Raw genomic sequence first — 26899 nt, 5'->3', positions numbered from 1 at the left:
ACTTTTCCACATCTAACAAACTATTAAAAATGACATAAACTAAAGTGAAAAAACAAATGCCATAAAAATTCCCAAATCATTCCTCTGCATTCTTATGTTGTTTGGCAAGATGATGTCCAAGAGGCTACTGAGTCATGGTTTTCCTGGATGTGAAAAATGGTGTGATAAGAAACTGCTCTCAAAGGGTGGGTCAGTCACTTAACTTGGGAAAATAAACTTCACAGGATTCCAATCACAGGATACATCACATCATGTTAATGTGCTGAAGGGACGGCTGAAATGCTCTGCTATGCTGATTACATTTGGGAAAGTCCCATTGTTAAGAGATGGGGTTCTTTGGAGGGAAGTAGTCAGATTCTAAAATTAAAGCCATAAGAAGGCTGTATATTGGTAGTTAATTGGATTAAGAAGAAGGAGGAGGTTGAAGAGAAAGAGAAGAAGAAAAGTGGAGAAGGAGTTAAAAGAGGAGAAGAAGGAGGAAAGAAGTATATCATAAAGTATCCTGACGCATTTAAAATATTCCCAGAAGCAAGAATTCTTGGGGGCAATATAATAATATTTTGAACTGATTTATTTTTTTCTAGCAAATCTTACAAACTTTTAAAATATAGCTCGTATCATGACAGTGATTTTAAGGTAAGAATATATTTTTAGCAAGCTTTCATCTCTATGACTGGACATAATTTGCTATTCCTAAGATAGTAACATTAGAATTATTTTTCAGGATTCCTGTGGATCTGTACTTACTTTACATCCATGTGAACTGCTGTCATCACTACTGGTGTTCAAGCCCAGAGGATGAACTTTCTGAATCATAATCTATATCATTTTCTTTTTTCCCTTCTTCATCCTCTTCAGGGAAATGTCTGTTCTTCAATAAGTCAAACTTGTGAATTGCTTCTTCTGCAGAGTTCTTAGTCTGCTCAGAAATACACGCCTCAATGTCTTCTGAAGTCAGGTGGTTCTGCAAGAAGAGGTGAAGGGAACTACTTGAGAGCCAAAGTTCATCCTGTGGGACTTATCAGAGGGAATCTTCCAATCCCTACCAATGCTGATCCACATGCTGGCGATTGTTCACGTTGAAAACAGGTTTTTAGATGGAAGTTCTGCCACTTGTACAAGTAATGCATTACCTTGGAGTCTCTGCCTCAACCACCCAAATTCTCTATATCTTCTTCATACACAAGATGTTTCATTGTAAAACACATGCTATTAGCATGAATACAGATCTCGTAGTCAATATAAGAATGCCAAAAGTCTTCCTTCTGAATCCTAGGATCTCGAACCCAGACACTTACAAATTTCTCTTTTTGTTGTTCTGGAAACACCTTCAGCACAAGACACAATCAATAAGCATCTCCTCCCAGCGAGGCAGACCAGGGCAAGGCAAAGCAGGGCTAGAAAAACGTTCAGTATCAGTGGTTGTTACTTGTTGCTTATCTTAAGACAAAAGAAGGATCTTATAAACATTAATACATTTCATTTTACTCCCCCCTCCAAATTTCCAAAATCTAGAAAGGATGCAAAGCTGCTAATTTCATAATTAATTATTCATTAAAAAAACCTTATATATTTTTTTTTTATTGTTGGGGATTCATTGAGGGTACAATAAGCCAGTTACACTGATTGCAATTGCTAGGTAAAGTCCCTCTTGCAATCATGTCTTGCCCCCATAAAGTGTGACACACACTAAGGCCCCACCCCCCTCCCTCCATCCTGTACACGAAGATTGGTATAATTTTTTTTTTTTTTTTTTTTAGAGACAGAGTCTCACTCCATTGCCCTGGAGTAGAGTGCTGTGGCACCACAACTGTGCAGCAACATCCAACTCCTGGGCTTAGGTGATTCTCCTGCCTCAGAAAGATTGATATAATTTTTTTTTTTTTTTTTTTTTGGTTATTAAAAATAGTTAAATAATTTTTTTTTTTTATTTATTTATTTTTTTTTTATTTTTTTATTAAATCATAAGTGTATACAATGATATGATTATGGGGCATCATACACTCACTTCATAAACCATTTGACACATTTTTATCCCAGTGGTTAACATAGCCTTTCCGGCGTTATCTCAGTTACTGTGCCAAAACATTTATATTCTACATTTACCAAGTTTCGCAAATACCCCTGTAATATGCACCACAGGTGTGATCCCACCGATTCCCCTCCCTCTACCGACCCCCCCCTTTCCCACTTCCCCCTATTGTTAAGTTGTAGCTGGGTTATAGCTTTCATGTGAGAGTCCCAAATTAGTTTCATAGTAGGGCTGTGTACATTGGATATTTTTTCTTCCATTCTTGGGATACTTTACTAAGAAGAATATGTTCCAGCTCCATCCATGTAAACATGAAAGAGGTAAAGTCTCCATCTTTCTTTAAGGCTGCATAGTATTCCATGGTATACATATACCACAATTTATTAATCCATTCGTGGATCGATGGGCACTTCGGCTTTTTCCATGACTTAGCAATTATGAATTGGGCTGCAATAAACATTCTGGTACAAATATCTTTGTTATGTTGTGATTTTTGGTCTTCTGGGTATATGCCCAGCAGAGGAATTACAGGATTGAATGGCAGATCTATTTTTAGATCTCTGAGTGTTCTCCATATATCCCTCCAAAAGGAATGTATTAATTTGCATTCCCACCAGCAGTGCAGAAGTGTTCCCTTTTCTCCGCATCCACGCCAACATCTCTGGTCTTGAGATTTTGTGATATAGGCTAGTCTCATTGGAGTTAGATGATATCTCAAAGTAGTTTTGATTTGCATTTCTCTGATGATTAAAGATGATGAGCATTTTTTCATATGTCTGAAGGCCGTGCGCCTCTCTTCTTCAGAGAAGTTTCTCTTCAAATCCCTTGCCCAGCCTGCGATGGGATCCCTTGTTTTTTTCTTGCTGATGCGTTTGAGTTCTCTGTGGATTCTGGTTATTAAACCTTTGTCAGAGTTATACCCTGCAAATATCTTCTCCCATTCTGAGGGCTGTCTGCTTGCTCTGCTTACTGTGTTCTTAGCTGTGCAGAAGCTTTTTAGTTTGATCAAGTCCCAGTAGTGTATTTTTGAAGCTGCTTCAATTGCCCGGGGGGTTCTCCTCATGAAATACTCACCCAGACCAATTTCTTCAAGGGTTTTCCCTGCATTCTCCTCTAGTATTTTTATAGTTTCATGTCTTAAGTTTAAATCTTTAATCCAATGAGAGTCTATCTTAGTTAATGGTGAAAGGTGTGGGTCTAATTTCAGTCTTCTGCAGGTTGCCAGCCAGTTCACCCAGCACCATTTGTTAAATAGGGAATCTTTTCCCCACTGAATGTTTTTAATTGGCTTGTCAAAAATCAAATAGCGGTAAGTAGCTGGATTCATCTCTTGGTTCTCTATTCTATTCCAGATATCTACTTCTCTGTTTTTGTGCCAATACCATGCTGTTTTGATCACTATCGATTTGTAGTAAAGTCTGAGGTCTGGTAGTGTGATTCCTCCTGTTTTGTTTTTATTTCTGAGTAATGTCTTGGCTATTCGAGGTTTTTTCTGATTCCATATAAAACGAAGTAATGTTTTTTCAAGATCTTTAAAATATGACAGTGGAGCTTTAATAGGGAGTGCGTTGAAAGTATATATTGCTTTGGGTAGTATGGACATTTTGATAATGTTGATTCTTCCTAGCCATGAGCATGGTATGTTTTTCCATTTGTTAACATTTTCAGCTATTTCTTTTCTTAGAGTTTCATAGTTCTCTTTATAGAGATCTTTCACGTCTTTTGTTAGGTAAATTCCCAAATATTTCATCTTCTTTGGCACTACTGTGAATGGGATAGAGTCCTTAACTGCTTTTTCAATTTGACTGTTGTTGGTGTATATAAAGGCTACCGATTTATGAATGTTGATTTTGTAACCTGAGACGCTGCTGTATTCCTTGATCACTTCTAGGAGTTTTGTAGTAGAGTCCCTAGTGTTTTCCAGATACACAATCATATCATCTGCGAAGAGCGAGAGTTTGATCTCTTCTGACCCTATATGGATACCCTTGATCGCCTTTTCTTCCCTAATTGCGGTGGCTAAAACTTCCATTACAATGTTGAAAAGCAATGGAGACAATGGGCAGCCTTGTCTGGTTCCTGATCTGAGTGGAAATGATTCCAATTTAACTCCATTCAATATGATATTGGCTGTGGGTTTGCTGTAGATAGCCTCTATCAGTTTAAGAAAAGTCCCTTCTAGACCAATTTTCTTGAGTGTTCTGATCATGAAGGGATGCTGGATATTATCAAAAGCTTTTTCTGCATCAATTGAGAGAATCATATGGTCTTTGTTTTTTAATTTGTTTATGTGCTGAATTACATTTATAGATTTACGTATATTGAACCAGCCTTGAGACCCTGGGATAAAACCAACTTGGTCATGATGTATAATTTGTTTGATGTGTTGCTGGATTCTGTTTGTTAGGATCTTGTTGAATATTTTTGCATCTATATTCATTAGTGATATTGGTCTATAATTTTCTTTTCTTGTTGGGTCTTTTCCTGGTTTGGGGATCAGGGTGATATTTGCTTCATAGAACGTGTTGGGTAGTCTTCCTTCTTTTTCTACATTTTGGAACAGGTTGAGTAATATAGGTACTAATTCCTCTTTAAAGGTTTGGTAGAATTCTGACGTGAAACCATCTGGTCCCGGGCTTTTCTTTTTAGGGAGGTTTTGTATAGTTGATGCTATTTCTGAACTTGATATGGGTCTGTTCAACATTTCCACTTGATTCTGGTTAAGTCTTGGAAGGTGGCGTGCTTCCAAGTATCGGTCTATTTCCTTCAGATTTTCATATTTCTGAGAATAAAGTTTCTTGTAATATTCATTAAGGATTTTTTGGATTTCTGATGAGTCTGTGGTTATTTTGTCTTTGTTGTTTCTGATTGATGATATTAGAGATTTTACTCTTTTTTTCCTGATTAGGTTGGCCAGAGGTTTATCTATTTTATTGACCTTTTCAAAAAACCAGCTTTTTGATTTATTGATCTGTTGTATTATTCTTTTGTTTTCAATTTCATTTAATTCTGCTCTAATTTTGGTTATTTCTTTTCTTCTACTGGGTTTGGGGTTGGAATGTTCTTCCTTTTCCAGTTGCGTGAGATGTCCCATTAAGTTGTTAACTTCCTCTCTTTCCGTTCTCTTGAGGAAGGCTTGCAGTGCTATAAATTTCCCTCTTAGAACTGCCTTTGCGGTGTCCCAGAGGTTCTGATAGCTTGTGTCTTCATTGTCATTTTGTTCCAAAAAATTGGTGATTTCTTTCTTAATCTCATCTCTGACCCAGCTATCATTCAGCATAAGGTTATTTAACTTCCATGTTTTTGTATGGGTATGCAGATTCCTGTTGTTACTCAATTCAAGTTTTATTCCATGATGGTCCGAGAAGATACACGGAATAATTTCTATTCCTTTAAATTTACTGAGGTTAGACTTGTGACCTAAAATGTGATCAATTTTGGAGTAAGTTCCGTGGGCTGATGAGAAGTATGTGTATTCAGTTTTGTTGGGATGAAATGTTCTGTAGATGTCTGCTAAATCTAAATATTGGATGGTTAGGTTTAAATCTAAGATTTCTTTGCTCAGCTTCTTTCTGGAGGATCGATCCAACACTGCCAAGGGAGTGTTGAAATCTCCAACGATTATGGAGCTGGAGGAAATCAAGTTACTCATGTCTGTTAGAGTTTCTCTTATAAATTGAGGTGCATTCTGGTTGGGTGCATAGATATTAATAATTGAGATCTCGTCATATTGAGTATTACCCTTAACAAATATGAAGTGACCATTCTTGTCCTTCCTTACTTTTGATGGTTTAAAGCCTACTGTATCTGCAAATAAAATTGCAACACCTGCTTTTTTCTGATTACCATTTGCCTGAAATATGGATGACCATCCTTTCACCCTGAGTCTGTATTTGTCTTTTAAGTTGAGATGTGACTCTTGTATGCAACAAATATCTGGCTTAAGTTTTTGTATCCAGTCAGCTAACCTATGCCTCTTTAGAGGACAGTTTAAGCCATTCACATTGATGGAGAGTAAGGATAAGTCTGGTGGAATTTTGGTTATCGAGTTTTTCAAAGGTCCAGTGGACATTTTTAATCCTTTCGCCAGTGTGGAAGTTGGAGTTTGATCCGAAGTTTCTGAGTGAGTTTACTTTTGTGGTATAGGATTGGGTTGGTCATTGTGGAGGATAGGTCTGAGAACATCCTGAAGAGCTGGTTTACTTATGGCAAATTTTTTCAACATATGAATGTCATTGAAGTATTTAATTTCTCCATCATAGATGAAACTCAGTTTAGCTGGATACAAGATCCTGGGTTGAAAGTTTTTTTGCTTTAGGAGATTAAAAGTTGATGACCAGCCTCTTCTTGCTTGAAAAGTTTCAGCAGAGAGATCTGCAGTTATTCTAATATTCTTACCTTTGTACGTTATAGTTTTCTTTCGCCGGGCTGCTTTGAGAATCTTCTCTTTCATGTTAACTTTAGTGAAGCTAATTATGATATGTCTGGGAGATGGCTTTTTGGGGTTGAATCGTGCTGGGGTTCTGAAGCTGTCTGCTATCTGAATTTCAGATTCTCTAGGCATGTCTGGAAAATTTTCTTTCATAATTTCATGTAGAAGGGCCTCTGTGCCCTTGGCTGCCACGTCATCAGCCTCCGAAATTCCTATAACCCTTATGTTATGTTTTTTCGAATTATCTGAGAGCTCTCTGAGTGAGTGATCCGTTTTTGCTCTCCATTTCTCTTCCTCTTTGAGAGATTGGGAGCGTTCGAAGACTTTATCTTCAATGTCAGAAATCCTTTCTTCTGCTTGCTCCATTCTGTTACTGAGGGATTCTACTGTATTTTTCATATCTTTGAGGGCTGTAAGTTCTTGTTTCAGTGTGTCTAAGTCTTTGGTGGTTTTGTCTTTAAATTCGTTAAATTCTTGAGACAGTTTTTGAATTTCTCCACGAATTCCTAATTCCATTTTATTAATCTTGTCTGCAAACCAAATTCTGAATTCGACTTCTGACATCTCAGCCAGTTGTTTATGAATGGGATCTTCAATCACATCTGCCGTATCTTTTCTTGGGGGGGTTGATCTATTCTGGTTATTCATGTTACCAGAGTTTTTCCGCTGATTCCGCCCCATGGTTTACTCCCTTTGGTTTTTCCCCTGGGGTTTTATCGAGGGCCCGTACAGTGTTGTGGCCTGAGAAACTGGGGCCCTGTCTGGTGTGGTGGAGCAAAGTGGTTCTGTCTTGTTTTCAGCTGGTTTCTGTTCTATCCTATTGCAACTTCTACTCTGGCTTGAAGTCTCAGCTGTGTGGAAAAATCAGCAATTAAGTCACCCCGCCTGCCCACCTCTGGCCCCAGTTGGAAAAGGAGAATCAAACCTTCCTACAATCGCACACCCAGGGCACCACCTGAAAAGTCCTCAGTCTATTAGCCCAGTTCAAAAGGTCCGAATCAACTGTCTCAATCGGCACTTGTCTCAGGTGGAAGGGTTCAAGAGGTCTCTGGGAACTGGATCACAGGGGCCTGGTGACTCCTCTGAGACAGCTCACTCCAGTGCAGCGTGGAGTCAGGAGGAGCCACCCCGCAAACAGAGCAGTCTGGGAAGGTTAACGTCTCCTTCCCCACTTTGCCCCTCCGTCGGACCCAGTCACTGGTATCTCTGCAGATGGCTAACCCAGTTGCCTGCAGTGAACAGACACTCCAGGGGTTTGCACCTGCCTGAATCGCGAGGAAGTCTGCCAGGCCCCCGCAGACTGCCGCTATCTAGCAGGAGGAGATGGGGCCTGACATCTTTGAGTGTTTGATGCAGGTGATGGGAAGGAGGTGTTCACTCAGGCTTAGCCCCGTCCCTGATGGATGCTGCTAACAGAACAGAACAGAACAGACAACTTTGTGAGGTTCTGTCTCTGTTCCTGTCGTCGCCTACAGGAGACGGGCTGTTTTGAGTTCAAACGTCTTTGCTGCTGGAGAATTGCGTCTGAACACCTCTCTGGGTCGGCCCCACCCTGGAGGCTTCCGGGTTTGTGAGCCGTGTCACCGGTGGCCTCCTCTGGTTGCCCAGGGAGACGGGGGTGTGGCCTCAGAATATCCAGAAGTGAGCGTTCTGCCGTTAAAGAAAAAACGGCTGTTGATCTACCTCCAGGGAACTGCTGCTCTGGTGTGGGCACTCAGGCGACCCTTTTCTCCTCTGCCCTGCGCCCCAGAGTCAGCACTGAGCGGCCGCAGTTTGTGCTGGGTCCACACCCCTTAAGAGATCCCCCAAGAATCAGAACTCTTGGGGGATGGGCCCCCAGACCCGGATTGGGAGTGGGGCGGGGGGAAGCTAGAGTTTCATTCAGTTTCACGCAATACTACGGTCAGGGGAGGGCTCCTGCACTGCACCGCAGGGAAGTGCCGCCAAGGCTTGATTTCCCCTCAGCAGAGTGCCCTCTCCTCGCTCACGTATCCCAGAGTCAGCGCTGACCTGACGCAGCTCAGGCACTGTGCACTCCCCTCGAGAAATCACCCAAGGAGCCGAACTCCGGAGGGATAGGCCCTCAGACCCCGAGTGAGAGTAGGGGTTCTCAGCTCTCAGCGGGGAGGCCAGAGTCTGATTCAGTCTTGGGCCCCGTATGCCCGGGGAGGGTTGCTGTACTGCACCGCAGGGAAGTGCCGCCAAGGCTTGATTTTCCCTCAGCAGAGTGCCCTCTCCTCGCTCACGTATCCCAGAGTCAGCGCTGACCTGACGCAGCTCAGGCACTGTGCACTCCCCTCGAGAAATCACCCAAGGAGCCGAACTCCGGAGGGATAGGCGCTCAGACCCCGAGTGAGAGTAGGGGCTCTCAGCTCTCAGCGGGGAGGCCAGAGTCTGATTCAGTCTTGGGCCCCGTATGCCCGGGGAGGGTTGCTGTACTGCACCGCAGGGAAGTGCCGCCAAGGCTTGATTTTCCCTCAGCAGAGTGCCCTCTCCTCGCTCACGTATCCCAGAGTCAGCGCTGACCTGACGCAGCTCAGGCACTGTGCACTCCCCTCGAGAAATCACCCAAGGAGCCGAACTCCGGAGGGATAGGCCCTCAGACCCCGAGTGAGAGTAGGGGCTCTCAGCTCTCAGCGGGGAGGCCAGAGTCTTATTCAGTCTTGTGCCCGGGGAGGGCTCCTGCACTGCACTGCAGGGAAGTGCCGCCAAGGCTTGATTTCCCCTCAGCGGAGTGCCCTCTCCTCGCTCACGTATCCCAGAGTCAGCGCTGACCTGACGCAGCTCAGGCACTGTGCACTCCCCTCGAGAAATCACCCAAGGAGCCGAACTCCTGGGGGATAGGCCCTCAGACCCCGAGTGAGAGTAGGGGTTCTCAGCTCTCAGCGGGGAGGCCAGAGTCTGATTCAGTCTTGGGCCCCGTATGCCCGGGGAGGGTTGGTGCACTGCACCGCAGGGAAGTGCCGCGAGGCGTGACTCCCCCTCAGCCCGGTGCCCTCTCCTCACTCGGCGCGCCTCAGAGTCAATGCTGACCAGACGCAACTCGGGGACTGTCCACTCCCCTTGAGAAATCACCCAAGGATCCGAAGTCCTGGGGGACAGGCCTCCAGACCTCAGTGGGCGGGAGGGGAGCGCCGGGGATTCAGGGTTGCCGGCAAAGGATTCCCAAAGTTTTATTCAGCCCTATGTCCGGCAGGAGAACGCCACGGCACCCCAGTAGGGGAGGTAGGTCCAGTTTTTAGAAGGTCTCTCCCGTGGAGTGTAGTGGGAGGGGCTTTAATTTCTGCCCACTTGTTCAATTGTGGGGCTACAGAGCCGGTCTCATGGGGGAGGGGGACTCCCGTCCGCTTGGTGGTGGATTTTGTACCTTTTGTTTGCGTCCTTGTGATCACAACTTGCCTCAGCGGTGTTGATGTGCGTTCTTCAGCCTTCTCTCTTGGTGAGGCTCAAGTCCACCAGGATACTTACTAAATTCCTGTCCCTTAACTCTCCTTCTGGACGGGAGCCTTTGTTGAAAGCTGGCTTCAGTCCGCCATCTTGTCTCTCAGTCCGATATAATTTTAATAAAATGTCTTTTTTGTTTCTTTTTAGTGGACCAAAGATCAGATGCCTTAGATAGATAAACTACTTTGTACTTCAAATTTCAGATGAGGCAACATTTTCTAGAGGTAATCACCCAAGTTTCTTCTTTGTTGAATGGAACAAAATATCTCTGTGAAACTAAGAGGAGGGTATTTTTCACATAATTGAATAACTTGTTGCTTTAATTAAATGCCTAATTGGGGAGAAACAGGATTATAAAAAACAATCATTTCATTTTAACTAGAAGTTTAAAAGTTACTGTATTTTTTAAAAGTCTTTACAATGCTTGTTTCAAAGAACAAACAGATAAAAATCCCAGAAAACTAAGACTCAACAGAAAAATAATTAAATTTAGAGTGAGAAGGATTCCATTTGTCCTTTTTATGGTTTGAGCTAAATCATTATTACATTTTTGTAAATATTTTGAAAAAATATGTAATTCATATCTGTAGTAAAGACAAGCTTACTACTTTGAAAATGCTGAACAGGTAGTTTTCCTACAAGGCTACTAGGTACAAGAGACACCATACTTATCACAGCCCTAGCCACTCTGTTCATAGAGGTCAAGCATTCCAGAAAACTTGGAAATAGGAGATGAAAAAGAAAAAATGTTAGGAAAGCCCTACAGTTGAAAGGCAAGGAATATAGTCTCATGTTCTAAATAAACTACCTCAGTAGAGGTAAGTGGGAGCCAACTAACAGGGAAATTATTAATCCAGGCTTTTATTCATTCCTCTATTAATCCTCATAGTCCTCCATTCATTCAGTCAGCTAGTATTTGTTGAAAACCCTCTACCTAGGAGGCCCTGGCAATACAGTGCTGAATAAAGCAAAGTCCATCACAGAACATATATTTTTCATGAATAATAGGGTTTTGCTTCTTGCTAGAAGAGAGATTATGAATGAATCATAAATTTTCGTCTTGTCATTAAATGCCAGAATTTTATTTAACCCTCAGTGATGTTCATTGGACTTGGTGTCAATAGGAATGCAATAAATTGATGTTGTAGCAGAGTGTACTGCCATTAATTATGACTGGCCTTCCTCATAAATATTGCAGAAACCATTCTTTAACTGAAAAGGGGAAATAAACAGAATTTCAGAAACATTCTTTAAACTGAAAGATATATACAGGGGATTTATTCCCTACTCAGTCTCAAGCAGATCATTCATGCGAATGGTGATGGTGACAGAGAATTACTATCCTTTATTCTATGTCTCTAAGGATTTTACACTTTAAACACTGGGTTTCAGAACAAGCAGGAACTGGAGAAACTCTTTTAGAGATCATAAATAAATAGCAATAAGAAGCTGTCATAACACTCTCACACACTCTCTCCCAGGCACACTGCCTCTCTACCTGATTTTAAATCTCATCTGCCGCTTTTAATTTTTATTGAAAGTTTATTGTCATAAATTTTAATGAGCTTAACCTTCAGACCATCTCTACTAAGTGAAGCTAAAAATCTAAGGTCAGAAAGTACTCACTGGTGCTTTTTAATCTGAAATACTAACAACTAAAACAAATGTGGTATCTCCATAAGCAGCCTCACCTGCCAGTTTTGACTGCTTTCCAGTTATACAGGATGGCCATAAAGTTCATGTGCAATTTAAAATAGTGTGCACGTGAACTTTATGTCCACCCCATATATATGACTATACTTGTCACAGCCCCAACAAGGTGCCTTGCTGTTCCTTATGTGGGCTCCCCAGTTCCTATCTCTCCTCCTTTTCCTATGCTCTTCCCATCACATGGAGGGGCCTATTCCTCCCTCTCCACACATCCAATTTCAAAACTCATTCTTTTTTCGAAGTCTAACTCCTGCCCATGGGCCTGAGGTCTGGGCCTGATCAGGTTAATAGCAATTTCTCTATTATCTATGAATACCTGTAGCATTTGTTTCTGTACTTGGATGCTTGTGTCCACACTTTGATATTTGGCCAACTACTGGCAACATCTGTTCTAAAACAGGAGGCACTCTTTCAGTCAATTAATGAAATGTGATAGCACAAAAAGGCTTGACTCAATATTTGCATCAAAATTTTAGAAGAAAAGTAAACATCCTAATATTTTAAGTAAATGCCTGACTTTTCTTTATCTTTCACCCATTTTAAAATCTGACTTGAGAACCCAAAAGGAAATATTGAACTTAAGAAGAAAAGGGTCCTCTGACCTTGTTCCAAGTAGTTTGTCTTTGTTCCAAGCATGATCTAACTTTATCACTAAATTATTCGAACTGGACTTGCCCTAGGAAATTATGAAATAAGCAATGTTGGCCCACAGTGCATTCTGCTTTTCATTTTCTTTTTTTTTCTTTTTTTTTTTATTGTTGGGGATTCATTGAGGGTACAATAAGCCAGTTACACTGATTGCAATTGTTAGGTAAAGTCCCTCTTGCAATCATGTCTTGCCCCCATAAAGTGTGACACACACTAAGGCCCCACCCTCCTCCCTCCATCCCTCTTTCTGCTTCCCCCCCCCATAAACTTAATTGTCATTAATTGTCCTCATATCAAGATTGAGTACATAGGATTCATGCTTCTCCATTTTTGTGATGCTTTACTAAGAATAATGTCTTCCACTTCCATCCAGGTCAATACGAAGGATGTAAAGTCTCCATTTTTTTTAATAGCTGAATAGTATTCCATGGTATACATATACCACAGCTTGTTAATCCATTCCTGGGTTGGTGGGCATTTAGGCTGTTTCCACATTTTGGCAATGGTAAATTGAGCTGCAATAAACAGTCTAGTACAAGTGTCCTTATGATAAAAGGATTTTTTTCCTTCTGGGTAGATGCCCAGTAATGGGATTGCAGGATCAAATGGGAGGTCTAGCTTGAGTGCTTTGAGGTTTCTCCATACTTCCTTCCAGAAAGGTTGTACTAGTTTGCAGTCCCAGCAGCAGTGTGGAAGTGTTCCCTTCTCTCCACATCCACGCCACTGCTTTTCATTTTCAACCTGAACTATGAGTCACTCTTACCAGTGTTCACAACGTAGAACAAACACCTGCTTTCAAGATGTGATCTGAATGTGGTAAACTAACTAATCCAATCTCCTGAATATATGACTAGTCTTAAGAACCAGGAGAGATTCTTTTCTCTTTGCTAGGTCCCAGATTAATTAGTAGAATTTTTTTTCTGGAAAACAGTGAGTACACATTCAGATCTCTGTTAGAGGAACTGTAGGCAGAATGGGTTTTCAGTAAAATCTCTCTGCTACCAAAGACAGCAACGAAGAGCAATACAATTTAAGATTATTTGAGCGCTTGCTTGTGCTAACCCATTTAATTGTCTCAAGCCTATAATGCAGATCCTACTTTTAATTTCTATATTCTCTTGTCCCACATAGTCCTAGTTTATTCACAACACAGAAGCCAAGGTGCCTTTTTAAAACCACAGGTTAGATTTAGTCATCAATCTGTTCAAAATCCCTCCACTGTATCCAGTCTCTCTGAGAGTAAAAGTCTTTACAACGGCTACAAGATACTTCAGAATCCCTCTCTGACCACATCTGCTACAGCATTGTCTTTTCCCCCTTTTGTCCCTATAAACGACCCTGGCCTCCTCACTGTCCTCTGAACCCCAGGGCCTTAGTGCCAGCTGCTTCATCTGCCCCAATGGCATCTTCCCAAAGAGACCATCCTTTGGAACACTGCAACTCTCATCCCCACTTCTACAGTATTCCCTTTATTCTGCTCCAGGCTGTCCCTAACAATTGCTATCCTCTTGAACACTGTTATTTGTTTCTTGATGAACATTTTTATGTTTTAGATATTGTTTTGATTTGGTTCGCACTCTAGAATGTGAGCTTCACAAGCACTGGGGCTTTCCTCTATTTTGTTCACTTGAATTTCTAATGTTAGTGCAGTGCCTGGCATTTAATAGGCACTCCGGAAATATCCACTGAATGATTTTATGAAAGAAACTGAGGTACCAAGAGATGAAGTAATTTGCCCAAGAACATACAGCGAATAAGAGGCTAAAGTAGGATTTAAACCCTCTTGCTTAATTCATCCTCTAAGTAGCAGCAGAGCAACTGTCAAAGGCTGAATTCCTCAGAAGCAAGACCCATCTGCCAGGATTCACATGCAAGAGGTTTATTGGGGAATGTTCCCAGGAGAAACATTTTAGGGAGTGAAAAAGGGAGCAGGGAGGGAATGGAGGAGTCAAACAAGAGTGAGATCTCAGGCCAAGTCCCAAAAAGTGTGGCTTCTGCTGAATCCTAGGGGGAATCTATGCGGTATAATTACACCCCAACTTAGAGTAGTCCTATGGGGACCAAAACCAATGGAGCTGGGCTTATGGCCCCTCATTTTGCAGTCACGGGTCCACGGCTGGGAGACGACTGGGGTGTGCTTCTCAGGCCTAGTTATCTGTACTTAACAGCACAGTGTTCCCCTAGTTATCTTCTAGTTATCTGTACTTAACAGCAAAGCTGCTCAGTACCGTGATAGCAGTTAGGGGTTTGAAGCTGGGTGTCAGAGGAAAAGTGCATCACAAGATAGGAGGGTACAAGGGTAGGGGAAGAGTGAGGCACTGATGTGTCTGCTACAGTGTCTCTTCAATGTCTTCATAACACTTAAAATCGTACCCTAACTCCATACCACTGCCTAAGACTCCACATAAACTAGTCCTTGCTAAAAGCCTTCCAATTGCATCTTGCACAATTATTCCCTTGCTCATTGAGAGCTACTGGCACAGTGGCCAGAGGGCCTTTGCACCTGCCATCTTCTTTATCTGGAATACTCCTCATCTAACTCTGTACGTGTCAGTCTGCTTTCGATTCTCTCACATGCCACCTGGTACATCCCCCAAAGACACCTTCCTTAAGCACTGAGCCATCACAATACTTTTCATTTCTGAAAAAGTACTTGTCACAATCTATAACCATTTCGTTCCATTTATTTATTGCTTTTTTGTTTGTTTCTGTCTTCCCACTAAAATATAAGCCCCCTTAAGGGAAGAACAACGTCTTTCCACTTGTGATATCCCTAGTACAGGGATTCAAGTGAAAAGAAATACTAGGTGAGAAGTCACTGGCAGTGCCAGGTCATAGCTGATCTATCTGCCCAAGTCTGTTTAAGAAGATCTTCAGAAGTTAAATTTATCCAAATAGCAAATAAGCCAAGAAGGATGAAGAACATTCCAGCATGATTAGAATTGTCAGGTTTCACCAAGTAATTTGGATATCAACAAAACGCAGCCTCTCTTCACCCTCACTTTAAACACACCAAGATGCAGGCTAAGATTAAAAGCTGTCATTAAAAAGGCCAATATAATTTTCCTGGATTAGTTAAATTACTCAAGAACTAAAAGCAGAGCCAGCCGACAAGGAAATCTGGAAAAAACTATACTCCCCAACATCCATTAACTTTCCAATTTCTCTCTGACGAATTCAAAGTGTACCAAATGGAATAGAGAACTATCACTTTTATCTTTTCTAGTCTCAACAGTCAAGTACAAATAACCTTCCTCCAAAAAAATAAAAGCAAATAGTAATTTTCTTCTCTCTTTAACAAGTAGACTGCTTTAACAAACACAAATTTTATGACAGATGCAAACAAAAAAATAGAACGTGAATTTTATTTTAAGAATTCTATAAAGTCAAAACAAACTTCACGCTTTGATTTAACTAGAAATCTTACAAGATTTATTGATGTGTTGTCTGATTTGCCAAAGAAAGAGTTCCCAAAGTAGGTAGTCCATAGATATTTCCAATTCCCCAATTTTACATATTTCTTCGGAAGAAACGTGTATCTTCTCATAACGTAACTGAGAGTTCTTATGTGCACTTAGATTTTAATTTTTCTCTTTTATCCCAGCACGGGCTGCACAGGCACATAGCAACCAGGCTCCTCACGCAATTGTGGTCTATATGGGGTCAGAGTGGCATTTTTGTGACAATTTTGAATTATAATAAAAATCCTTTTGTCTTTTTATGTTTTCACAGGACATAAATTAGACATTATCTTTCCAAGCTTATATAAACATACAAAAAGCTAAACAATCCAACATTTCTTTATACCAATTTTTTTTTAAAAAAAATAGGTGGGGGGACTTCTAGAGATATAATTAGAAAATATTTTTAAACAGCACTTCTTTTTTTTTTTTTTTCCCTGCAGTTTTTGGCTGGGGCTGGGTTTGAACCCACCACCTCCAGCATATGAAGCTGGCGCCCTACTCCTTCGAGCCATAGGTGCTGGCCCACACAGCATTTCTTTTTCAGTACTTTTATTATTTGTTTCTCAAAGTCGCATAACAAACATACACACTGGTTAGAAGCAACTCTCGCTAGCCCCATCCCTTTCCTTCACCAGACTCAGTTCTTAGCTGTTTGTTTCGGTGTTCTGCTATCTCTGTATATGTTAATGTTTATTTATTTATATCTTAATATGGATATATTATTGATATACATTAATATTTTATGTTATATGTATTATTTATATATGTTAATTACATATTTCATTTCTATTTGTGTTAATATTTTATTAATATGCCTGTATTATTTATAAGCATACTTGTTAATATGCTCCATGAGCTCTTATTTTATCAATTTTCAATTCTCCATATTTTTCATTAACTTTCTGCCCTGCTGATGAAGGTTTGTATCCCTCAGCAATCCCCTGCCTCTCCTTCCCTCATCTTCCCAAATGGCACAGCTTTCTTCTTTCTGCATCAGCTGTCTTTCCATACTACCGGATTCCTCTTGTATCAACTGTTAGATACCAATTTTTCACCTACCATTTAGTGATATTAAACTACTGGCCTTTCTATTCTTCTTTTTGGGTCTCCCCATCCCACTTTGCCTGTTAACTTCCATCATCCTTACTCAATATTACCATGTCAAGATTGATAACCACGTTCATTTCAAGGCTTCTGTGTTCCCTCAATATCTTGTTTGAGAAGTTAAAAATCAAAAAAGGTCTGTTTCATTATAACTATATATGTGTTTTCTAATGCAGAACAATCATTAAGGTGATAATTCTTTTCTTGTTCTTCTCTGGGTCTCTATCCTTGAGTTTAATCGCCCCATTGTTTGCTCCCATTTTAAGAAAAATGTCTTCACTTGTAATGTGAGATTTTTGATGTCCTTGAATGCATGTTTTTTTTCACAGAAAAGACTATTCAGAGGTTTATTTTGGTTTTAAAAGTTATTATCTAACTGACATATTATGGCCAAATAAAGTTAAGAAACCCATAAACTTAGTTCTTCCCTAGGCTTTTAAATTAATCATATAAACCTTAATTTCTATTTACAGGTGTAACATATTTGCACAATTATTTTTAACATTACTTTTGCAGATGTTTATCTATCTGCAAATTTAATTAATTAAACCATAGGATATTTAAACTTCATTTATAAATTTAGAATTAAATATTAGTTATCCACTTCAAAAAAAACTACTAATTTTTATAAATCTAATAAATTAAACATAAATATACTGAACCTTGAGTTCTTTCAAATACTCCAGTACTAAATATAAACTTGTAAGATTTCATTTTAAAAATCAGTTTAATTCAATTACTCAATTATAAGTTTCAAATTTGTGTCACACTACTGTCACTCTATCAAGCAGATGGAATTACAAATTTGCATTGGATTCCTTAATGCAAAAAACAAAGTAATATTCTGGTCTTGATTCTTTTCTTATGTCACAAAAGAAAACAATTATCATGTAGGTCAAGACTTTACTCTTCCACAAAGAGAGTTTGCGAATTCCTACCACAAAAATGATAATGATGTGGAGTAATAGAATACATTTGTTAATTAGCTACTTTTAACTATTTACCACATACATACAAACACACTTACATATACATGTGTGTTATGACACATGTGGTGTGTGTACAGGTATACCTCATTTCACTGAGATGGACATGGGAGAGGAGATTAATGTTTTCATGCCTGCTAAGACATCAATATTCTGCAACTTGAGTTTTCTCATTCAAGTCTGAATATTTAAGAAATACATTTAGGGTGGTGCCTGTGGCTCAGTGAGTAGGGTGCTGGCCCCATATACCGAGGGTGGTGAGTTCAAACCCAGCCCTGGCCAAACTACAACAATAAAAAAGAAAGAAGAAAGAAATACATTTTATAAACCTATAGCACCATAGATGCCTTTCCTCTGATGGATGTGGGCAAAGTAATTTGAAAACCTGGAAAGTATTCACCATTCCAGATGCCATTAAGTATATTTGGGATTATTCGGGGGAGGAGGTCAAAATATCAACAGTAATGAGGGTTTGGAAGAAGCTGATTCCAACATCCATAAATGACTTTGAGGGGTTCCAGGCTTCAGTGGAGGTAGTCATTGCAGATGTGGCGGGAATGGCGAGAAGTAGAGTTAGAAGTGGAGCCTAAAGATGTGACTAAATTGCTGCAATGTTATGACAAAACTTTAACAGATGAAGAGTTGCTTCTTATGGATGAGCAAAAAAAGTGTGGAACCTGCTCCTGGTGAAGATGCTGTGAACCTTCTTAAAATGACCCCCAAATGAGAATATTACATAGACTTGGTTGACAAAGCAGCAGCAGGGTTTGAGGGAGTTGACTTCAATTTTGAAAGTTCTACTGTTGATAAAATGCTATCAAAGAGCATCACATGCTACAGAGAAGTCTTTTGTGAAAGGAAGAGTCATTGAACGTGGCCAACTTCAGTGTTGTCTTGCAAATACTTAGATAATATCTCACTAATAATTTTTGTATTGATCTCATGTCAAAATGATATATTTTTGACATGGGTTGAATAAAACATATTATTAGAAAAGAAATTTCCGCAGCTACCACCACCCTGATCAATCAGCAGCGATCAACACTGAAGTAAGACCCTCCACAAACAAAGACATTATGACACACTGAAGGCTTAGATGATCATTAGCATTTTTAACAATAAATTATGTTTTAATTAAGGTATGCAATTCTTTTAGGCATACTTCGATTGTACACTGAAGAGACTACAGTATTACGTAAACATAATATTTTATGCTGGCGGAAACCAAAAGTTTGTGTAATTTGCTATGATATTCACTTTATTGTGATGATCTAGAACTGAATTCAAATATCCTCAAGGGATGACCATACAAAATATCTTGTTGTATATGGTAAACACCACACAATTTTACCAGTTGATTTAAAAAACATATATTAAAAAATACTTTACTTTTAATCAATTCTGCACTAAATCATTTATGTACTCAGGGTTAAAAGATACTTGTGTTCTCAGAAAATAATTTCTCAATTAACTGAGGCTACTTTTAGCCAAACATTTTACCTGGGCATGAGATACAGAGCTGTAGACATTTGAGGTAAATATTATTACAACTCACTTAATAAACTATTATATCATCTCAAGGAACTTTTGATATTGCCTTGTTATGTTTGAGGTTACATAAAATCATCAGATTTGGGCTGGGATACACCTGACTCTGGGAACAATGATGTAAAAAACTCTGAGTAGTGTCTACACCAGCGGTTCTCAACCTTCCTAATGCCTCCTAATGCCACAACCCTTTAATACAGTTCCTCATGTTGTGGTGACCCCCAACCATAAAATAATTTTTGTTGCTACTTCATAACTGTAATTTTGCTACTGTTATGAATCGTAATGTAAATACCTGATATGCAGGATGTATTTTCATTGTTACAAAGTGGACACGACCCACAGGTTGAGAACCACTGGTCTACACCATCAAAAGCTCATATCTCTGGAATCAAGTTACATACATTATCTAATTCTTCAACTGATGCATACCAATTATGAGTGTATAACTCCATTCAAATTCATTATTTATTTGGACATTTCACTCTTTGGCTTATAAGGCATGTAAATGCTTTATCTGAGTGGAACATTAATTTGATGGAAGCCTATTTTCAGTTTTTATGTATACCCCATAACAGGATACACAGCTGTCAAGGATTGATCCAGCTGAATTCTGGGTCCATTTCAATGCTTTATCTAACTACGTGGTCATAGTTTTCAAGTCATTTTAATGACTTTCAAATTTACCAATATCTCCATCTAATCAAAACATTCTCTGGGGCTTCCCCCTGTCCTGCCTTACTTCCTGAAACCCAACATCCTTCTGTTGCAATCTGGACATTTGTTTTCAAAACTAATGTAACTGATGTCCTCCTGGACTCTCCTTTCACTAATTTTCTTGGTTGGTTCATTTATTTCTTTGAATACCACATCTTCTCCCTTGGGTTACCTCATTTTGCTGATAAACATCTTCAAGTGACTCTAAAATAGGGTGTCCAACCTGCAGATTGCAGGCCACATACTAATTTTGTGAGGACTTCTTCTCTTATGTTGTGTGGTGTCAGATATCACAAAAAGTATAAATGGACTTTTTTTTCCTTTTTTTTTCTTTTTTTTTGCTAATCAGCTTTCCTTATTGTTTGTGTATTTAATGTGTGCCTCGAGGAAACTCTTATTTTTCCAATGTGGGGCAGAGAAAAAAAAAAAAACAAAGGTTGAACAACTCTGCCTAAGAGATCGTGTATGGAAATAGATTTTCTTTTTTTATGTACATGTACCAAAATGTATTGATTCTGGCTTTACACTTCACTGATAGTTTGACTGGGTTGAAATGATTTTCCCACAAATTTTGATAGTGTTTCCTTTTATATCCAGTGTTTCTGATGAAAAGTCTAATGCTATTCTGGTTTGTGTTCCTGTACAAGTTATCTGTCTTTGTGTGTAATTGTTCCCTTGCTTGTTTGCTTTTCATATCTGTACAATCCAGGTGCCTACTACTTATATTAAAGATTTTGATATTTCTAGCACAATCTCTAGGAGAGTATTTTTATTCCCATTGTTCTGAAGACTCGGGGATTCTTTCAGCCAGGAGGCTTATGCCTTCAGCTCTGAGAATTTCTTGATTTACATTAAACAAAATAACATATTTTATTTAACCCAATGTGTCTAAAAGATTATCATTTCGATCAATGCAGAAAAGCATTTATTTAATAATGTCTCCCCACTGCATTCTATTTTCTCTTTTCCTAGAAATTTTCTTAGTCAGATGTTAGAATCCTGCCATTGATAATTTATTTTTTCTACATTTTCTCTTTTATTTTCCATAAATTGTATTTTTATTATACTTTCTGGAAGATATTTTCCCCATTATCTTTTATTTATTTTATTATTTCTTTTATAGAACACTTTTAATTTAGGCAATCTTTCCTTTTGTTTGTTTCTTTTTTTTTTTTGAGAGAGAGAGAGTCTTACTTTGTCACCCTCAGTAGAGAGCTGTGGCATCATAGCTCACAGCAACCTTCAACTCTTGGGCTTAGACAATTCTCTTGCCTCAGCCACCAGAGTAGCTGGGACTACAGGCACCTGCCACAACGCCTGGCTATTTTTTGTTACAGTTTGGCCAGCGCCAGGTTTGAACCCATCACCCTTGGTATATAGGGCTGGTGCCCTACTCACTGAGCCACAGGGACCACCCTCCTTTTGTTTTTTTTAATGAGCTCAAACTCCTGAGCTGAAGTGATCTTCCCAGGTCCACCTTGTAAGTAGCTGGGAGTACAGGCATATGCCACTGCATGAAGCTTCCTTCCTGCTAATTTTTTTTCAATTTTATTTATTTATTTTTTATTTTGGTTATTTTTTTAATTTCAACAATACATTTTATTTAACCCAGTAGACATAAAATATTATCGTAAGTGAAAAATAGGAAAACACTGCATAAAACTAAAAACAAGTTTAGAATTTAACACTGCCATTGTAATCTTCGCTCTATTTCTTCTGGCTAGGAACAAATCAAATGGACTGCTGAGGCTGGACCATAGCCCCGTTAACGGTGTTTCCATTAGTCATGTTCTACAATGAGAACAAGAATGCATGCCCTTGACTTTATGGACGAGAAGTGTCATTTGGGTCAAACCCCCAAGTATGAAGTTAAGGATACGTTCAATTGTTAAGAAAAGAAGACTCAGATCATTATACAAGTGAACGCATGCATGTTCAGAGCCAGTGCTTAATAGCAAGAAAGGCAGCGCATTGCCCTAATTGCCTAAGTTTTTTTTTTTTTATGTCTATTCTCTTCAGTTTTTCAGCTGAACAGCAGATGCTGAAAAGTCAAAGAAGACTTGGTGACAGCCACTGCTCACACAGTCTCCCATGCTTTGCTTCTCTTTCTCTGCAACCAGAAAGCAGAAATTGCAAATGACAGAAAACAAGAGAAAAATCCACTGCCTTCCAAAGAAATGAACTAGAGAAGCAAAGAGAAGAATTATAATGACACGTGAGCTGTCAGTATGTGTTGTATATTCCCCAAGCATTGCCTTTCATTTTACTTCCTTCAGCTATTTAACTGATGATGTAAAGAGGATAGCTTGGTTTTAAATGACTCTCCTGCCCCTTCTCCCATGAAAGAATCAAGATCTACTGATAACAAAGGTGTCATCTGCCTGCCTGGCTGGTAGGGGTAGAAAAGTATTTGCATGTTGGTAAAGAAAGAAGCCGGAAAGAAGCTGAGTAAAACAACAGTGGATCCAGAGCAAACACTAAGCCTGTACCAGGCATCTCATAGACTATAAAATGTAGTTTAATAAAAATGCCATTTTTTGTTGTTCAAACAATTTTATTTATTGGAGTGCACAATTTTACAATTTTTAAATATGAAAATAAAAGTTTTAAAACCTGGGGGGAAAAGTCAAATGGCCTTCACATCTGTGTATCATCATTTTGTATCATCATTTTGGACTTCAGCCTTCCTCAAGGACAAGAACTGGTGTTGACATAAGGATGAATCTTTACTGACAATACCATAGAACAGGCTTCGCAGTAGTTCCAAAGTCCGGGGAGGTAGCACCTTGTAGAGCATGAATTGATCTTAGATGGATCTTTTCTCCATCTACAGATGGAGTATTTCTAATCTGATGATCTGAAATCTGAAAGGCTCCAATGTTTGAAACATCTTGGGTGTTGATGTGATTCCACAGTGGAAAATTCCACACCTGACATCACGTGACAAGTCACATTCAAAACACGGCCACATATCACATCGTTTATTCAGCATCCAGAAGGGAAAAAAGACGCCATCAGCCCCCTGCAGCTGCAATCTATCTATTCCACACATGCCCAGATGGCCCCACACAAGCATTCCTGCAAAGGGAATGAATGAAATGGCACATGTGCAGGCTGGATGGGCCATGGGAAGGTTCCCTGTCATGCTGCACGTGGGGCTGAGACCTACATGCATTACTCACTGCAGATTTTTTGTTGTTGTTGTTCTCTACTCTGTGATATAAAGAAATTGTTGAAAATATCAGCAAGGTCTGCAGACAGCCCACTGAGTAACAGTGATAAGAGAAAGAGGAAACACTTTTGTTCATCTATAGCACAGAATCAAGCTGTGGCAGAAACTGGACAATGATGTAAGTGTGAAACGTCTTAAAGAAAATATGGTGTTAGAATGGCCACCATAGGTGAATGACGTGAGGAAACAGAAGGAAAAATTATTGAAGTTCTATGCTAAAGGTGATGAACAGAAGTTGGTGAAAAATAGGAAAATACAGCATAAAACTAAAAATGAAGATCTCGATCATGTACTGAAAGAATAGACGCATCAGTGTTGTGGTGAGCACATCCACTTAACGGTACACTGATTATGAAACAAGCAAAACTATCATGATAAACTGAAAAATGAAGGGAACTATGAATATTCAACAGGCTAGTTAAAGAAGTTTTGGACAAGGGCGGCGCCTGTGGCTCAGTGGGTGGGGCGCCGGCCCCATATACCGAGGGTGGCGGGTTCAAACCCTGCCCTGGCTGAACTGCAACCAAAAAATAGCTGGGCGTTGTGGTGGGCGCCTGTAGTCCCAGCTACTCGGGAGGCTGAGGCAAGAGAATCGCTTAAGCCCAGGAGTTGGAGGTTGCTGTGAGCTGTGTGAGGCCACGGCACTCTACCGAGGGCCATAAAGTGAGACTCTGTCTCTACAAAAAAAAAAAAAGAAAAAAAAAAAGAAGTTTTGCACAAGACATAGCATCACATTTTTAAAGATTTATAGTAATAAAGCATCTGCTAATCACAAAGGAAAGAAGGAAGTCATTGATGAGTTTGCCAAGGTCATTGCCAATGAAATTATGATGGCAGAACAAGTCTATGATGAGATAAAACACGACTGGGTGTTATTGCCCGAGAACGGCACTTACTGTAGCTAGTGATGTCACTGGTGTAAAGGTTCTTGCTAACGTCACGGGAAGGCATTTCGGGATGGGCACACAGTGGAGTAATTGTGGCAAGTTCAGTGAGTGGAAGTGGGCAGGTGTGGGAAAGTCCATGCAGAAACGGAAGCGCACTCCTCAGAAAGGGAGTGTGAAGGCTCGAAAAGAGCAACTGTTTTCATGTGTTGAGAGATTGCTGCTTTTATTTGAAGTCCAAGAAGGCAGGGTGGTCAGTGTTCATTCTGTTTTGACTCATAGTTTCCTCTGTTTTTCTCACAAGGGGGGGTCAAAACCACAACGTTCATTTATTATAATTGTGATGTTATAGGGGAAAGGTCACTTCGTCCCTGTGCAGTGCTGGGAAATTAGTGGCCCTTCTCTTCAGGTCTGTTCATTCAAGGGCTGTTTGTTGAATCAACTGACTAACTTTTCCATTCCCTCCTCCCTTGTTTATAGCTAACTGACCACCTACTCTAACAATGAGACGACCCCAACAAGAATTAAGGATGCAAAACATACTGTGTGTGGATGTCCTCACGCAGCAGGCATGCATTTGTGATAAGCCAAAGCTCACATCTTCACTCCTTTTAAAGAGTAATAGTCTTCTTTCTTTGAGACAGAGTTTCACTCTGTTGGGTATTGCTCCATTGCCCAGGTTAGCTTGCTGTGGCCTTGGCCTAGCTCTCACCAACCTCAAACTCCTGGGCTCAAGCAATCCTCCTGCCACAGCCTCCCAAGTAGCTGAGACTACAGGCACCTGCCACAACTCCCAGCTAATTTTTCTATTTTTATAGACCAACTCTTGCTCAGGTTGGTCTCAAACTTCTGAACTCAGGGGATCCGCCAGCCTTGGCCTTCCGGAGCACTAGGATTATAGATGTGAGCCACTGCACCTGGCCAAGGAGTAAGTTTCTTATCACTCTATTATTATGCTCACAAAAAAGCATGGACCACCAGGAACGTCTTTTCTGACTGGTTTCAAAACATTTTGTACCAATAACTTGTGCTCACTGAAGGGTAGCCAGACTGGATGATGGCTCTTTGACTTATCCTCCAGCTGAAATATACTCATCAAAAATAATATTTATTTTGGCTGGGCACAGTGGCTCATGCCTGTAATCCTAAAACTCTGGGAGGTCAAGGCAGGAGGATTGCTTGAACTCAGGAGTTGGAGACCAGCCTGAGCAAGAGTGAGACCCCATGTCTACCAAAAATAGAAAAAAAAGATTAGTGGGGAATTATGGCAGGCACCTGTAACCCCAGTGACTAAGGAGGCTGAGGCAGGAGGATTGCTGGAAACCCAGGAGTCTGAGGTTGCTGTGAGCTCAGCTGACACCATGGCACTCTACTTAGGTAACAGGATGAGACTCCATCTCAAAAAAACAAGATAAAACAAAACAAAACAAAACGAACCCCAGAAACAAAGACCAAGAACAATAAACTAAATAGTGTTTGTGTCATGTATGTTCCCCCAAATGTGACTCATTAAATCGGCCATGTGACCAGGGTATCCTTACATCAATGAAGAGTAAATATAAAAACTCTTTCGTGAACAGCATTTTAGCAGAAGTGAACAGGAGTGCAGGTGGGGATGGTTTTCAAAAGGAGTTCAGCATGAAGAACTGTATATGCTTGTTCTCAGTTCCTGGAATACAGTGACTAGGGACATAGTTGTGAGTACCTGACACAAACGTTGGCCTGTGACTATGTTCAGCACTGATGATGAACAAAGTGGTGGTGACTTAGAAGAATTCTGTGTGTCAAGTGAAAAAATGATGTCTGACTTCTTTACATGTGCAAACGCATACCTTCAGAGTCTGGGAGGAAGCTGGAAGAAGTAGATGTGTAAGAGGTGTTTTACACCGATGATGAGGCTCCAGTTGTTCATTCACTGACAGACGGTGAAAGAACTGACATGGTTCCGAGTCAAGGTGATCATGACAGTGATGATGAAGATGACGTTGTTAACACTGCAGGAAAAGTGCCTACAGACGAGATGGCAAAAATGTGTGCTGGCCTTATTGAAGAGATGGAGCAGCATGCATTCATAGCAGAACGAGAAATTATGCCAACTGATGAAATCTAGGAATTCCAAGATAAATAAAAAATATTCATAAAGAGGCCAACGACTCTGGAGGAAAACATTACCATGGTTTAAAAAGCCATCCTACAGAATACCTCCTAATGCCCAGAGGACCCACTTTCTGGTCCCTCAACTGCTTCTGATGTTTCCTCGTAGCGGAAAAAATAAAATACAGTGTACGGTAACCTCTTAATCAAACACTGGCGTCGTAGATGGAGACTGAAAGCTTACTGCTGTTTGCTGTTGCTAACAGCTGATCCAGGTACACAGGTGATGCTAATGTGCTGTTAAGTGTTTATTTGTGAATAAGTGTAAAAAAAGGATTGCTTATTGGTAGCATGGAAGTTCAGAGTAGAAACAGACTGCCTACGTGGGTGGGACAGTGACACCTTTGCTCTCTGATGGCTCCATGCCCATAAACTTGGCTTCATGCACAAAATTATTGTTAAAATACTGTGTGAAATTATCTTCAGGCTATGTATATAAAATGCATATGAAACAAATACATTCTGTGTTTAGACTTGGGTCCTATTGGATACCCAAGACATCTTATTGTATATTTGCATATATTCCAAAATCTGAAAAGAAAAA

General features: G+C 40.0%; 1 pseudogene; it reads right to left on the bottom strand.

The window, feature by feature from the left end:
* Positions 1–720: 720 nt before the first annotated feature.
* On the bottom strand, positions 721–26142 carry LOC128598314 (sorting nexin-10-like; annotated as a pseudogene).
* Positions 26143–26899: the final 757 nt, after the last annotated feature.

The sequence above is a fragment of the Nycticebus coucang genome, chromosome 11, assembly GCF_027406575.1.
Source record: "Nycticebus coucang isolate mNycCou1 chromosome 11, mNycCou1.pri, whole genome shotgun sequence".
In the NCBI taxonomy this organism is placed as follows: Eukaryota; Metazoa; Chordata; class Mammalia; order Primates; family Lorisidae; genus Nycticebus; species Nycticebus coucang.
The sequence above is the reverse complement of the archived record's forward strand: the minus strand, read 5'-3'. Positions and strand labels throughout refer to the sequence as shown.